Source organism: Bubalus kerabau, chromosome 16 (genome assembly GCF_029407905.1).
Source record: "Bubalus kerabau isolate K-KA32 ecotype Philippines breed swamp buffalo chromosome 16, PCC_UOA_SB_1v2, whole genome shotgun sequence".
Classification (NCBI taxonomy): domain Eukaryota; kingdom Metazoa; phylum Chordata; class Mammalia; order Artiodactyla; family Bovidae; genus Bubalus; species Bubalus kerabau.
In genome coordinates this window covers 64,049,921-64,065,673 of record NC_073639.1, presented here as the reverse complement: position 1 = coordinate 64,065,673, position 15,753 = coordinate 64,049,921, and the positions used below count along the sequence as shown (strand labels likewise).

General features: G+C 45.3%; 1 long non-coding RNA gene across 1 annotated transcript in view; it reads left to right on the top strand.

Moving 5' to 3' along the window:
• The first annotated feature begins 13,939 nt into the window (after positions 1 to 13,939).
• Positions 13,940 to 15,753, top strand: part of LOC129630101 (uncharacterized) — a 38,392-nt gene continuing 36,578 nt past the window's right edge. The window contains exon 1 of the long non-coding RNA XR_008703535.1: positions 13,940 to 14,072. This is a non-coding gene — a long non-coding RNA (uncharacterized LOC129630101). The remainder of the gene's footprint in view (positions 14,073 to 15,753) is intronic.

Below are 15,753 nucleotides of genomic sequence, written 5' to 3'. Positions count from 1 at the left end.
GTGTTAGTCATCCAGTCGTGTACCACTCTTTGCAACCCCATGGACTGTAGCCCACCAGGCTCCTCTGTCCATGGGATTCTCTAAGAATACTGGAGTGGGTTGCCATTCCCTTCTCAGGGGATCTTCCTGACCTAGGGATCAAACCTTGGTCTCCCATACTGCAGGCAGATTCTTTACAATCTGAGCCACCAGGGAAGCCCACTAGGGAAGAGCTGACCCATTTTATAGATGGACAAACTGAGACTCAGGAGGTGAAAGGACTTGCCCAAAGGGACATAGTGAATTAGACTACCTTCTGAGAAGCAGCAGTGCAAGAACTCTAGGCACTGTGGTTAGTTGGTGAAGGTAATATTTTTCCATCAGAGTTTTGGTGGTAGTGGGGAGAAAGCTTTAGCGGTTCTTTAAGTGGGCAATTCTCAAATTTGGTTTTTCGCTTGCTTACCTCCCTTTGATTCTTTTGCCACATTAGAGTAGCATATGCAGTTAACTCACATCCTATTTTTCTTTATTAAATAGACTCACTTTAAAAAAATATTGTTTTAAATTTTTATTATTATGTATTCAGCTACACTGGATCTTAGTTGTGTCACACAGTATCTTTGTTGCATTATACAAGATCTTTTGATGGGTCACACAGATTCTCTAGTGTGCCCTGTGGGCTCAGCAGTTGTGGCTCTGCAGCATGTAGGATCTTAGTTCACTGACCGGGGATCAAACCTGTGTCTCCTGCATTGACAGGTGGATTCTGTACCACTGAGCCACCAGGAAAGCCCTAATTTTTTTTTTTTTAAATTAAAAAATTTTTTTGGCTGTGCCATGCAGCATGTGGGATCTTAGTTCTCCAACCAGGGATCAAACCCACACCTCCTGCATTGAGAACACGAAGACTTAACCACTGGACCATCAGGGAAGTCCCAGGATTTGCTGCTTTAAATAAGACTAATCAGCCAGTCCAGTCCAGGTTCCTGGTGCAAAGGACATGGGGAATCTGCTCCCCACCATCATTCAAGGGGCACCCAGGACTCCAAAGACTGGATGCGAAGTCCAGGGTCTTCATGGATTCAAGAAAACACAGGGACCTTGCTGAGCCTGTAGCCCAGGAATCCTGAACCCAGGCGAGCCAAAAAACATGTTCTAGAAACAGTTTTCTTGGATCAGGAGGAATGGAAGAGAGGAAATGTTTTCCAAAGTGGAATTGAGAGTGATGCGCTTCTCTGTTTGGTGATGAGTTCTGTGTGGTTCATACTCACGTATGGAGATAAATATTTTCCTTCCATTGTCATGGAAGAGGGAGGAGTATAGAGAAATAAAAGAACAGAAGGGGGTTGTGGGGGGCAGGGGAGATAGGATGGATCAAAAAAAAGCAAAAAATGTTACTGCGGATTTATAGAATCCTGGAAATAGTTTCAGCATCCTTTCTGGCCTGGCTGCTGCTGTATTACCTTCAGGTGGTTGCCAATATCTGTGAAAAACTCGTGCTCTTGGCTTGGGGGCTCAGAAAACTGGGCGTACGTAGTGCTGAGAGAAGATGTCAAGGGACCTGTATGTTCTTTGGATTTTGTGTTATAGAACATCGGCAGCAATTTCAGAAGTGTTGCTGTTTCAACCGGGTTGGTATTTCACACCAATTTTTTTTTTTTTTTTAAATAGAGTCAGCCGAGCCCAGAGCATCGAAATACCCCTGGAAGGGCCAGCTATCCCTCCAAAAAGCCATGAGGTCGGCAGCAATTGTGTCTGCTGCTTGGAAGGGAACCAGTTCAAGCCGTTTTCAATTCACCGTGGAGAGTCTGTAGGAAAATCACGTTTTGTTGTAAAGGACACTAGCTCTCACAAAAAGTCTTGTCTTCATATTTTTTTGCTGTGCTCCAAGTGTTGAACAAGTAAATTTGGAAAACTGCCATTGCACAAAAAGTCAAGCTAAACTGCCCAATGGGGAGGGAGTGGGGTACATTTTTATAAAGAATGCCATCCAGGGACTTTTTCCCTGGTGGTCCAGTGGCTGGGGCTCTGAAATCCCAATGCAGGGGGCCCCGGGTTTGATCCCAGGTCAGGGAACTAGATCCCACATGCCACAACTAAGAGTTTGTGTGCCGCAGCTAAAGATCCCACATGCTGCAACTAAGACCCGGTGCAGCCAAATAGATAAATATTAAAAAAAAAAAAAAAAAGAGCACCATCCACTCTCTGCCACAGATGGGACAGCAGTCTGGAGTCCCAGCACCATTCCAGGTATTTCGGAGAGGTTATTTAATTCTTCTCAACAACAGGAGATAGGCATGTTATTTCCCATTTATAGAGGCTAAAACTGAGATTCTGATGGATGAAGGGATGTCCCCTAATTGAACAACTTGGAGGTGCTGACATTGAGATTTGAATCCATGCTGGTTTGACCCTTGAACCTTGTGATGAAGCAGGGACATTTTCATATTCTTACAAGACATATTGCTCTCATTCATGAACGTGTTCCTTTGACAAATATTTATTGAGCACTTACTATATACCTGGCATTGTCTTAGGCATTCTTGATGCAAAAGTGAGCGAACCCAAATGCAGGTGGTAGAACCCTTTGCTTTTCTTCTATCCATTCCCATCGACAGTGCTCTACAAAATTCACTTGGAAACAGGGTCCTTTTCTGCTTTCCTCTGGGGTAGCTGTTGTGCACTGGGCTTTAGTTGTGTGTTGATTTAGTTGCTTCTTTTCATCAAACGTTGAACTCTAAGAAAATGAAGGGCTATATCCCAGAATTTTGGAAAAGGCATCTCCCCAGCTCCAAGTAAACATGGGGCTCTGGACCTAGTATCATCATATTCCACCCTCAGCCACAGTGATTGGTCCAGGCAGGAGCATGCGACTCAGACTCAGCCAATCAAATTGCTTCCCTAGGATTTTTACAAGGGAACTGATAGCAAAGACTATGTTTGTGATGTTTACTCAGGTGTGGCTATAATTCCAGCTTCTTGATGGGAGCTGGCTTTGAAAAAGAGTGGAGACAGAGGACTGCAGGGTCTGAGTCCTTGATTCTGGGCATCCCTAGAGCCTGTTTCCTGCCTGCCTTTTTCTGTAGTTCAACAGAATTATTATCTCTCTACTTCCCTACTTGGATGAATGTCAATTGGAGTTGATTTTCTGTCACTTACACCCAGAGTCCTCATGAGTGTATCCTGCATAATTATCATGACAAATAGGTGGAAAATAACTAGATACTGTGCTAAGGCCATTTATATCAGCAAGTGTGGGAATCAGCTCAGACTTAGGTGGGCAGGGGTAGTGGCACTGCTAGGGGGGTTGAATATCACAGTAGGTGAAAGTCTGGGCTTTTAGAGACTAAAGGTCTTAGGTTTAAATACAGGCTGCAGTTCCAGACTAGCTGGATAACACTGTGCAAGTTACTTAACCTTTCTGAGCTCATGATTGTGAATCTGGTCAGCAATGGAAAGGGCCCTGCAAGATGATATATGTCTGAGTCAAAATACCTGGAGCTGAAAAGTATCTAAAAGACCCCTGCACTCTCCTTTGTGCTGGAAACTTGCCCCCATCATCTTTTACTTCACATTCATCAGCAACGCTGGTTGAAAGTCCCCTCTGTTTGTAAGGCACTGGGGAATAGCATCAAATAAAATAGACAACACCCCAGCTCTTTTGGAGCTTACACTTACACCTTATGGGTAACACTGCCTTGAGGCAGGAGGCATTCTGGGTGCTGTGGGTGCATTTGGGAGGGACCTGAGAGTTCCAGAAAGGCTACCAAGGGAAAGTGATATGTAAGCGGAGATGTGGACAAAACGTGAAGAAATAGGCTAGGTAAGCAGGGAATTGAGGGGAAAAGCATGCTGCTGGTGGAGAAGCTGGCACAGGCAAAGGCTTAGAAGTGAGCCTCAGTGGGGCTTCTTTCAGGAAAGCGATGGTGCATTGAACATGGCTGGAGTATGAAGCAGGCGGGGTTGGAAATGGGGCTGCAGAAGACCATAGGGAAGATATGCTGAGTTTGGGGTCTTATGTTAAGATGTTAGGACTTTATCTTTAGGGCCATGGGGACCCTTAGAAGAGCTTCTGCAAGAACCTTCCAGGTGTCCTCTGGAGGTCAGAGCAGAGGGCAAATCAGGACTAGAATCCTGGATCCAAGATGGAAAATTCTTAGGACTTCCCTGGCGGCCCAGTGATTAAGATCTGCCTTGCAGTGTGGGTTCGATGCCTGGGTTGGGGGACTAAGACCCCACATGAGCCTGTGCCTGCAACTGCTGAGCCCAGATGCCAAAACTACAGTCCCTGAGCAAGTCTCTGTGCTGCAACTACGACCCAACACAGAGAAATAAATTAAAAAAAAAAAAGATGGAAAAATTTTGAAGAGTCTAGCCTCCCATTTTCCAGATGGACAAACTGAGTTCCCAAGAGGCTGGTGAGCAGAGGGGCTGGAACCAGAGTCCAGGTCTCTGGATCTCAAACCAGTGCTTTCTTCTGCCCCTGGAGTTCCTCTCCTCCAAGTGTGAACCTGGGCCAAATCCGGCCCCCTCGTAGCTCTTCTGAACTCAAGAAATCTTCCATTCCTCACGTACACACAGCCATGCTGTCTCAGGAAGCTCGCAATAAATTTTTTTTTTTTCAGGCAACGCCTTGCTCCCATCCCTGCAAAACAATGTATTTATTATTGCTAAGCCTTTTCCATCTTTGAGGAGAAAATGCATACCACATGACTCCCCAAAGCCGAGCTGTCCCGGTTTACAAATACAGTACGTTAATAGCTTTGTAAACATTTATTCGGGATGACAGCTGAGGGAAACATGTGGCATTAATTAGAAGGCTCAGCAACTCAGCCTATTAAGAGGGAGTTTAAATCTGAATTAGCTGGCTTTGCTGAGACGAGAGGCTCTGGGGAACAAAACTTCGCTCTAATGTGTTCTGACTCTGTGGACGTTGGGGTGTGTCGAGGTCCACGGGAGCCTCTTAGGGATGAAGCCTGTGTCATGGCAAGATGGTCTCGGAGTCATGGGGCTGCAAAACGATCAGGGTTAGCCTTCCCAACGGTCTGCCTTACTGGGTCCTGAAACTCGCCATGGCTTCAGAGGATGGGAGCATGCCCGTGCAGGAGACATAAGAGATGTGGGTTTGATCCCTGGGTTGGGAAGATCCCCTGAAGGAGGAAATGGCAACCCACTCCGGTATTCTTGCCTGGAGAATCCCATGGACAGAGGAGCCTGGTGGGCTACAGTCCCTGGGGTCGCAGAGTCGGACATGACTTAGCAACTGAGCATGCAGGTTCTGCACAGAGTTCTCCCATCAGAGCATCCTGATTGTCTCTGCCTTGTGGTACCCATGAGCCTCCTCAATAAACTGAGTGCTCAGGGAGCCCAGAAGCTGGCCCTATTTCCCACTTCCTCTGTGTCCAGCAATGCTTGGTTTAAAGTAGATGCTGGAAGGGGTGATTTCATCTCAGCCTCTAGTTCATCAAAGGTTGCGAATTTTGATGTTTGAGATTATCCCCAATGGTTGTATATCTGCACATAGAAGTGTCCTGAGAACATTGAAAGGAGGTGACATTTGTCACATGACTCTGAACTTATGTCCTATGCTTGGAACATATCTCTTGTTGATATATGAACATCCTTTTATTATTTATTTTTTAAATAAATCTTTCAATTGGGCTATTCATGAATAGTCCAATGACATTGTTTTGTTGCACCTGGAATGGTGTTCAATATGTTCATTTGTTACATGCATTAAGCATTAACTCACATCCTGGTTTGTGTGTGATACTGTTTTGACTTTTCTTTATCTGTGAATGTTCCCAAGAGCTTCTAAATACAGAAGGGACCCAGGTCTGCTGTGAACTCTTAGAATCTGGATGGTGCTCTGTGACTGTATGTTGAGTGCATCTATGGAAGAAGGAATGACCTCGGGAAGTTGTGTGTCTTCTCTGGGGCTCAGTTTTATCATCTGTAAAATGGGACGGTAGACATGGAAGAAGGGCTGGGTAGTCAAGGGCTGAGGATGCAGTGAGTTGACTCACAGCATGCTACACAGTTCTGGTTTCTTTTTTTCTTCTTCTTTTATTTTTTGCAGTCTTTAGTTTCTTTCGTTTATTTATTTGGCTGTGCTGGGTCTTAGTTGAGGCACATGGATCTTTAGTTGTGGCATGTGGGATCTAGTTCCCTGACCAAGGATCAAACCTGGGCCTCCTGCATTGGGAGCTCAGAGTTTAACCACTGGACCACCAGGGAAGTCCTTACACAGTTCAGGCTTCTGTTCTGTTGGCTCTGCCCTCTGGCCCCTCTACCCTGATGCCATCACCTTTGTCCCCCTGCTCACCCCTTCCTGGTTGAGCCAGGCTCCCATCTTCCCAAAACTGCAAGCAAAGCCTCACCTGGTATCTGATTTGGCTGGATGACCCAGAAGCTGATCTGATCCTCTTTCATTTTGGCTTCATCTCCAAGCCACAACCTTCTCCCTCTCTTCTCCACTCACTGCACAGGCCCTGGAAGTTCAAAGACTTGGTGGTTTTCAAAGATTTTTTTTTTCCTTCTAGGAAACGAGATTGATAACACAAACAGTGTCTGTTTTACAGACACTCTGGAAGTGGCCCTGGATGAAGTGGGGGTCAGGAGAGTTCCTCTCCCTCTCTGGATTCTGGGATGTGGTAGAGCCTTGCTGTTATTCGTATTCTCATTTAATGGATAGAGAACCAGTGGTGTGAGGGGGCAGTGCCTCGCCGGGCTGAGAAGTGGCAGAGCTGGGGCTAGAACATGGCTCTTTTCACTGCATCTTGTCTAAGAGTGCAAGAGTTTAGAAGAGCCAAGGAGTAACTCTGGTAGGGATCATGGGAGATATATATATAGGTAGACAGAAGGTAAGAGTAGGTGGCCAGGAGTTAGACTTTCTGGATTCCCATCTTGCCCTCAGCACTTAGAAACCATGTGCCTGGGCAAGTTCAGTCACCACGCATGGCTGGTGGCTACCATATTGGATCATTTGGCTATTGAACACAGGCTGGAATCTAGGGGTACCCGGTTTACAATTGTAGCTCTGTTGCTCGTTTGCTGTGAAATTTGGATAGGTTACTTAATTTCTCTAAAGCTCAGTATCTGTATCTGTAGAGTGAGACTGAAATAGAAGTCACAGCACCTGTTCAGATCATAGTTCCTGGAGCCACCAAGCTCCCCGCCTCTGAGACAAGGTCTACAACAGACCACTTCAGGAAGATGGTGAAGCCTTCCAGAGACTCTTCAGGCATTTTCTGACAATTTCACTGAGCACTCACCCCGTCCTTGGGTCAAGGTAAAGAGGGGGCTCACTTGGATTCTTTGTTGTTGATTCTCTGCCGTGTGGACCACAAGTGGTTTTGTTTGGTCCTTGGAGTGTGCCATTTCCTGTTGGCTGGCTGACTGCATGGAGGGTGAGTCAGGGGATGGGGGTGGGCTGGGAGGGAAGAGATCGGTGCAGAGGCAGCCCAGCCTCCCCGGCACTAACCGTCTGTCCATCTAATAACAAAGGCCAAGTTCTGGGCCTCTCTTGGCCTTTTAGGTATAGATAATAAACAGTAGCTAAATGTAAGGGCAGAGAAGCCAGTGAATGGAGGACAAGGCCAACCCACGCCAGGGAAATAACCGAGACTAGTGGGCTGTAGGGTCTGAGCAGCTGCCTTTATAAACCCTCCCTGGCCTTTTCCTTGCCTTTCCCCCTGGCCCACCCTCTTTGTTTTCTTCCCATCCCCCCCTGCCCCTCTAATGTAGGAAAGAGGAGGTTGCTTTATTTATTCCGAGTGTTTAGGCATTTCTGTGGGTCCTCGTTGTAAGCACTTCACAGTCTCCTCTACCCCAACACTCTCCAGCACCCCATGGATCCCTGCAGATAAGAGTTATGATTTACAAGTCTTCAATCTTTCCCCAAAGAAAACAGGGATGTTTCTCAGAGTTTGGAAGATCTCCCAGGTTTGCCAGACTCACAGTGAAGTGGGCATCTCAGAGCAGTACAGAGAGTGGGAAGCTTGGAGATGTCTCTCCAGAGCTGACTTGGACCACAATCTACCCATCACACCTTCCTGCTGAGTCTGCAGCAGGTATGGGAGAGTGACCTTGAGAAAAACAAAAAACAAAAAATGAGAAAGCAAAGGAAAAGGGCTACTTCTAGACTAGTGCTCTTTCTAGATGGTTCTTGGGTTGGTAAAATGGAAGAATTCAGTTTTCCTTCCATTTTCTCCGCCTGGGCCTAGCTTTACCAAGTACGTCCCCAGCAGATTCATATGTTGGCTCTCTGCTTTCCTAGCTCCTTGATGCTAAAGAGGAAGGGTCGGGTATTCCCTGGTGGTCCAGTGGTTAAGGCACGAAGTTTTCACTGCTGAGGGCCCTGATTCGATATCTGGTCAGGAACCTAAGATCCTACAAGCTATGCATGTATACATGCTAAGTCACTTCAGTCATGTCTGACTCTTTGCAACCCCGTGGACTGTAGCCCACCAGGCTCCTCTGTCCATGGGGATTCTCCAGGCAAGAATACTAGAGTGGGTTGTCAGGCCCTCCTCCAGGGAATCTTCCTGACCCAGGGATCAAACCCACAGCTCTTATGTCTTCTGCATTGGCAGGTGGGTTCTATAGCATGGCCAAAAAAAAAGAAAAAAAAAAAAAAAAAAAAAAAAGGGACTTCCCTGGAAGTCCAGTGGTTAAGACTTTGTCTTCCAATGCAGGTGGTGTGAGTTTGATCTCTAGCTGGGGAGCCAAGATTCCACTTGCTTTGCAGCCAAGAAAAACCAGACCATAAAACAGAAGCAATATTGTAACAAATTCAACAATGACTTTAAAAATGGTCTATCATGGGCAGAGGAGCCTGGTAGGCTGCAGTCCATGGCGTCGCTAAGAGTCGGACATGACTGAGCGACTTGACTTTAACTTTCCACTTTCATGCATTGGAGAAGGAAATGGCAACCCACTCCAGTGTTGTTGCAAGAATCCCAGGGACAGGGGAGCCTGGTGGGCTGCCGTCTCTGGGGTCGCACAGAGTCGGACATGACTGAAGCGACTTAGCAGCAGCAGCAGCATATCAAAAAAATCTTTAAAAACAAACGAAAAGGAATAAAGAGGAAGGGTCATGTTGAAGAGAATGTTTGAAGCATACGGGAGAGCAGATAATTTCATAGGACATGGACCAGACAAGCGGAGGTCCTGACTTGAGTTCAGATTCTGCTGCTGACCACAGTGTGACCAGGGTCGAAGATATCACCGCATTCCTGGCCTCCACTTCTTCATCTCTAAACTGGTAAAAGAGTATTTCTCCTACGTGGAAAGATTTTCAAGGAAATCTTTCTTGGAAAGAGAAGACTCCATCTTTATTTAGTAATATCGAACCCTGTGTATGATGCAGGCCTCACCTCAGTTGTCTTTCCTCTGTAATTTAGGAACTTTGAGGTTCTCCTTTGTAGTAGGATGTAAAGACCAAAAGTAATGGCCATGTAAAGCACTCTTGGTTAAAAGATGGTAGGAGAGATGTGGAAAGTGTTGTGAACAATCACAGCTCAGATCACGTTCATGGCCAGGTTCCTAGCTGGGTTCATGGCCGGGTTGATAGCTGGGTTCATAGCCAGGTTCACGGTCAAGTTCATGGCCTCATTCTGCAGTTTGCCTTCAAGTCCTATTCTTTAAAAGAAGAAATCATTATTGGAGCTGCCAAATCAATATTAAAACCAGTGACTTATGAAAGGACCTGGCAGTCAGAACAGGGAATCTTTTTGCACCTCTTAATTTTGCAGAAGGAAGGAGGCATCTGATCTGGGGCTGGTCTTTCAGTAACACCAAACCCAGAGACGGAAAAAGAGTTTTCCCCAGTCATCCGGTCTCATTTCTCGAAGTCTGAGATGATTCACATTGGAAATATTCCAAGGAGGAGGAAGGATCAGAAACTTTAGTTCCCCATCTTCTATGTGGGAAAGATGCCCACATGACTGAGTGAAATAAGATGAACTTTCAGAAAATAAGAACTTTCAGAAATCCAGTGATGCTCAGTAAACCCATCCTGGTTTTTTTGTTTGTTTGTTTTTCTTTCGTAAGCGACATTTTACTCAGAGCCCTCAGACGCTGCCAATGGGAGGGTATGTCAATCAATCTTTCTGAAGGGGACGTTCTTTTATTTTATTTTTGCCAGAAGTATTTGGACTTTTATTTATTTATTACTTTACAATATTGTGTTGGTTTTGCCATACATCAACATGAATCCGCCACGGGTATACACGTTCTTTTAAAAAAACGGATATGCCCTTGGTCTCAGAAATCCCACTTCTGGGAGATTATCCTGAGGATGTGGTTGGAGCGGTTATCTTGAGGTGTGAGGACGAGATGGTGATGTCACGGCAGCATCGCTGATGGCAGTGAAACACCTCCCTAAATGCCCACAGTGGGAGACGGCGTGTGAAATTAATCTGTAATCTCCTGCTGGAAGATGAAGCAGCTGTTAGAAATTATTTCCTCCTCTTTTTCTCCTTCCCTTCCTCCTTTCCTTCCTTTTTTTTTTCTTTCAGTCTTTCTTTATACAAATATTTGTTGAGCGCGTAGTCTGTCCCAGACATGTGTCCAAGTGAACTCAGTGTAATAGCTAAGTGGACAGGCATGGAAAGATGTTTATGATGTATTAAGTAATAAACACACAATAAAATAAAATAAAAGGCTAGTTTCATGGATGTATTATATGATCCTACTCTTGTAAGTATATATATATATTTTCTTTCTTTTTTTTTTTCAGTTGTGCCATGTGGCATGTGGGATCTTAGTTCCCTGACACGGGATTGAACGCATGCTCCCTGCAGTGGAAGCGCAGCATCCTAACCACTGGACGACCAGGGAAGTCCCCTATGTATTTATATGATAGGATATGAAATAGAATGTTTGAAAAGACACACACCAAAATGTCACTGGTCAGTTTTCTCTAGAAGTTGAGATAATGAATGACCATGATCTCTTTAAATCTTTTATGTTATCTCTTTGTTAAATTGCTTATGGTGAGATTACGTCTCAGGTAATTCAAGTTCACTGAGGTTCTGCATGATTTGGCCTCAAACCTGCCCATTGTTTCCCGACCCCCAGCCTGTCCCACCCTGGCCACATAGCGTCTCTGTCTCTTAAACGTGGCAGGTTTGTTCCGACCTCAGGGCCTTTGCCCGTGAGGGTCACTCTGCCTGGAAAACTCTTTCCTCAGGTCAGTGCCAGCTCCTTCTATCTATTTCAGTCTCTACTTAAATACCCATTCCCCAGAGAGAATATCCCTGCTCACCGAACTAAAATTAGCATGCCCTGCACATTTTATTGCATTTCCCCATATTAGTGACTTCATAGTGCTTATAAATCCGAAATTCTCTGGATTTTTCTCTAACCTAATTTCTCTCTTTTCCACTTGAATGTGAGTTTTCTGTGCACAGTTGTGTTGTTGTCCAGTCCCTCAGTCGTGTCCGACTCTTTGTGACCCCATAGACTGCAGCATGCCAGGCTTCCTTGTCCTTCACCATGTCCTGGAGTTTTCTGTAACTCACAGGGATCTTGTGTACTTGGTTTCTGGAAGAAAACTTGACCTATAACAAGAAATCAATAAATATTTGTGGAGTGAACAAATTCTGGGAAATATATATATTCTAAAAAGAATTATTTTTCAACAGTCCTCCTTTGTTGCTTACCAGAGACATGTAGGAAAGTGGTAACTTACAGCGGGAAGATTCTTTCTACTCAGCCAGTGTACTGTTTCTGACCGTGCAAGTGACCTTGTGTTTCAAGTACCTGTACCACTGAGCGTGCCATGCCCAAGAGTTGGCATCTACCCAGCTGGAAGGAGGCACTTGAATCCTCACCCACAGATGGTACCCCAATGCCTCATCTATAGCTTTGGAGCTTTAGTCACCCAAGTTGCAACTCTTGCTCTGTGGGTAATTTGCTGTGTGACATCTCTCAAGTTTTAGAACCTCTCTGGGCTGCCGCTTTCCCCTGTGTGTAGTGATCTTATCCAGTTCCAGATCGATCAGGATGCTACAGCATCAGTAAGCTAAAGTCACACCATCAGTGCCCTTTCACAGCTGTCTTATTCCTTATTGGGCATCATTATTCCCATTGTAAACCTCTCAGACCAGGCTAGGATAGCAGAAAGGGAAAAGAATAGTATTATTTGAGCAACTCCTGAATGAATGCTATGTTAACTTCATGACAGCATCCCGAGGCACGGTTATACCCATCTTGCTATTCTTTAGTTGCAGAGTTGTGTCCAACTCTCTTGAGATCCCATGGACTGTAGCCCACCAGGCTCCTCTGACCATGGGATTTCCCAGGCAAGAATACTGGAGTGGGTTGCCGTACCCTTCTCCAGGGAATCTTCCCAACCCAGGGATCAAACCCATATCTCCTGGATTGCATGAGGATTCTTTACTGCTGAGCCACCAGGGAAACCCTATGCCCATCTTAGAGATGAGGAAAATGGAGGTAATGTCTTGCCCAGGGACTCAGAGTGAGCAAGGGGCGAAGAAAGACTTGACTCTATATCTATTACTATGATAACATTGAGGCAGGTCACCTCCAAGTTATAATGACACACAATTCTTAATGGATGCTAATTTCCTTGACAGCCAAGCCAAGTTGCTGAGCAACAGAGACTGACAAAGCCCTAAACAGCCAGCTCCCTCTATATCTGCTAGAATTATTTTTCTAATAATTCTAATAACAAAGGAAAAGATTTAAGGAAAAAAGTTTGCAATAATCCATGTCTTGGGCAGCCTTGGGCAGATATTGTACCAAAACCCTTCTGTGAATCAAGTCAGTTTGTTTACTCACCATCAGGGTCCATCCAGCTTAGTTTCAAGAGGGGAGCTATAGTTCGAAGGAGGCTAATGCTGGGGAGGCTAGCGCTATTGGCATTGAGCTGGAGACCCAGATCTTTCATTGCAAGGTCAAGAGTTCTTGGTCTTGGCAGGTGGAGGGGAAGAGAGTGAGTTCTAGCCTTTATTTTTATTTGCCTATTTATTTATATTGGGGTGAAATTGACATGACATAAAATTAACCGTTAAAATATTTTTCCTAGTTTTTTTTATTGGATTATAATTGCTTTAAAATGTTGTGTTAGTTTCTGCTGTATCGCAAAATGAATCAGCTATATGTGTGTGTGTGTATATATATATATCCCCTCCTTCTTGAGCTTCCCTCCCACCCCACATTCCACTCCTCTAGGTCCTCATAGAGCACCAAACTGAGCTCCCTGTTTTCAACTCCTTTGGGCATATACCCAGGAGTGTAATCGGTGGACCACATGGTGAGGAGCCTGGCGGGCTACAGCCCATGGGGTCACAAAGAGTCGGACACAACTGAGCGACTGATACACGCACACAAACACACACATAAGGTGATGCTATGTTTAACTTTTTGAGGATCTGCTACACCACTTTCCAAAGTGACTTCTACACCTTACATTCCCATATACAAGCATTCCTCCACATCTTCACCAGCTCATTATGTTTTATTTTCTTACTTACAGCCATCCTACTGCTACTGCTAAGTCGCTTCAGTCGTGTCTGACTCTGTGCAACCCCATAGACTGCAGCCCACCAGGCTTCCCCATCCCTGGGATCCTCCAGGCAAGAATACTGGAGTGGGTTGCCTTTTCCTTCTCCAGTGCATGAAAGTGAAAAGTGAAAGTGAAGTCGCTCAGTCGTGTCCGACTCCTAGCGACCCCATGAACTGCAGCCCACCAGGCTCCTCTGTCCGTGGGATTTGCTCCAGCACTGGAGTGGGGTGCCATTGCCTTCTCCGACAACCATCCTAATGGGTGTGAAGTGGTGTCCTATTATGGTTGTGATTGTATTTCCGTAGTGCATAGTAACGTGGAGCATCATTTCATGTGCTTATTGGCCATTTGTGTATCTTCTTCGTGGAAATGTCCATTCAAAAGTCCCTGGCCCAATTTTTAATCAGATGTTCGTGTTTTTGTTGTCAGGCTCTAAGCTTTCCTGACCTCATAGCTGTGTTGCTGTGGGGCCCATTGGTGAAGCTGCCAGATGCAAAGGAGACCTGCCTAGATAATCCCCGGACAAAACAGACTCAGGAAATGAAGAGAGGCTGCCCGGGTGAGTCTAACGTTTTGAGTTTGGCCAAACTTGCAAAAAATTAAGAAGCCTTCCCTTTATAGAATGCTAGAAAGACTTCTGCAATTCTGGCTTAAAAAAAACAAAAAAAACCAAAAAAAACCACCACTCTCATTCTAGGACACAAGCAGTTCTCATTATGAGAACATTCTACACCCTTAAGTCCCTTTAATCACTTCTAACACTCTCTCTTTATCTCTCATATGGAAACAATATGTCTTATTTTCCATACGCTGTAATTATCCCCTTTGATAAAACCATGTGCAGAAACATGTACAACACGCCAAGTATTATCCACCTGGCCCATTTACATAGACTTCCCCCTCCCTTTAGATTTTGCTTCATGTATTTTTACAGCCATATTACACAGCATCAGTCAGAGAGACAGTGAGCGGAAAATGTAGCGTGATTCCAAATTTCTCCCTCTCCTTTCATCTTCTGCTTCTTCCCTGTAATTCCATTAACCCGTCACACCAAGCAAACAAAACTTTGGAGCCAGGGAGATCTCTCAACACCTCTGATGGAGGGTGTAGGTCTCATTCTGTCTTGGCACCGAAAAGTCCTTGGAAGTCTGGGAGGAAGGCTCATCTTAGCTCACCTCCAGCCATGGCCATGAGGTTGGAGTGAGGCTCCCAGCACCGACCTTATTGGAAAATGAATCCCAGTCTCTGGAGTTTGATCCGTTCTGCTAGACTCTTGAGTCTTTTCGGAAAGCCATGAATTGCAGTGACAACACCTCTGGTTTTGGAATTATGAGGCTCTATGCTAAATCATGAGTCTACTATTTTAACGGATTTGGGACCTGGGATGAATGAATCATTCTTGGACCCAGTTTCTTGGTCTTTAAAATGGGGATAATATCCATGCCCACGCTACAGTGTTTGTGTATTATAATGATGGCCAGTCTTTTATTTTATATTTTGTAAGATTTAAGATTCTCCAGTCAAGAATACTGGAGTGGGTTGCCATTCCCTTCTCCAGGGGATCTTCCCAACCCAGGGATTGAACCCAGGTCTCCTGCACTTCAGATAGATTCTTTACCAGCTAAGCCATCAGTGAAACCATTTTTAAAGTCCTTATTGAATTCATGATAGTATTGCTTCTGTTTTATGTCTTGTTTTTTTATTGACCATGAGGCATGTGGGAGCTTAGCTCCCCGACCAGGGATCAAACGCACACCCCCTGCATTGGAAAGCAAAATCTTAACCACTGGACCACCAGGGAAGTCCCATGATGGCCAGTCTTGATCAAGTACTTATGTGCTGAGCACTGGATGAAATGTTCCATAATTTGAAAATGTAACCCTCACAGTTTTACCTACATGCCCCTTTCAGCTCCGTTTTACAGATGGGGAGACTGAGACTTAGGGACATTACTGTAACTTGGCCAGATGGACAAAGCTGGCCCTCGGGGGAGCTGGGATGAGCACCCCGTCTCCTTGGTGTCACTATCCTCTGTGGCCTCCTCTCTCTCTGGTGACATAAAGTGTGTCCCCTGCCTGGAGGGGTTCAGCCTATGGCAGCTGGTAAGTGCAGAGTTCTGAGCACATAGTAAATGGGATCTCTTTACCCCTTTCCTTCCCTTTCTTCCTCAGAATGAATCTTCCATTGGGGGCCTTTCTTGAAGACCAAAGTTCAGGAGGGCAAGGCAGAGTTCTGTATGG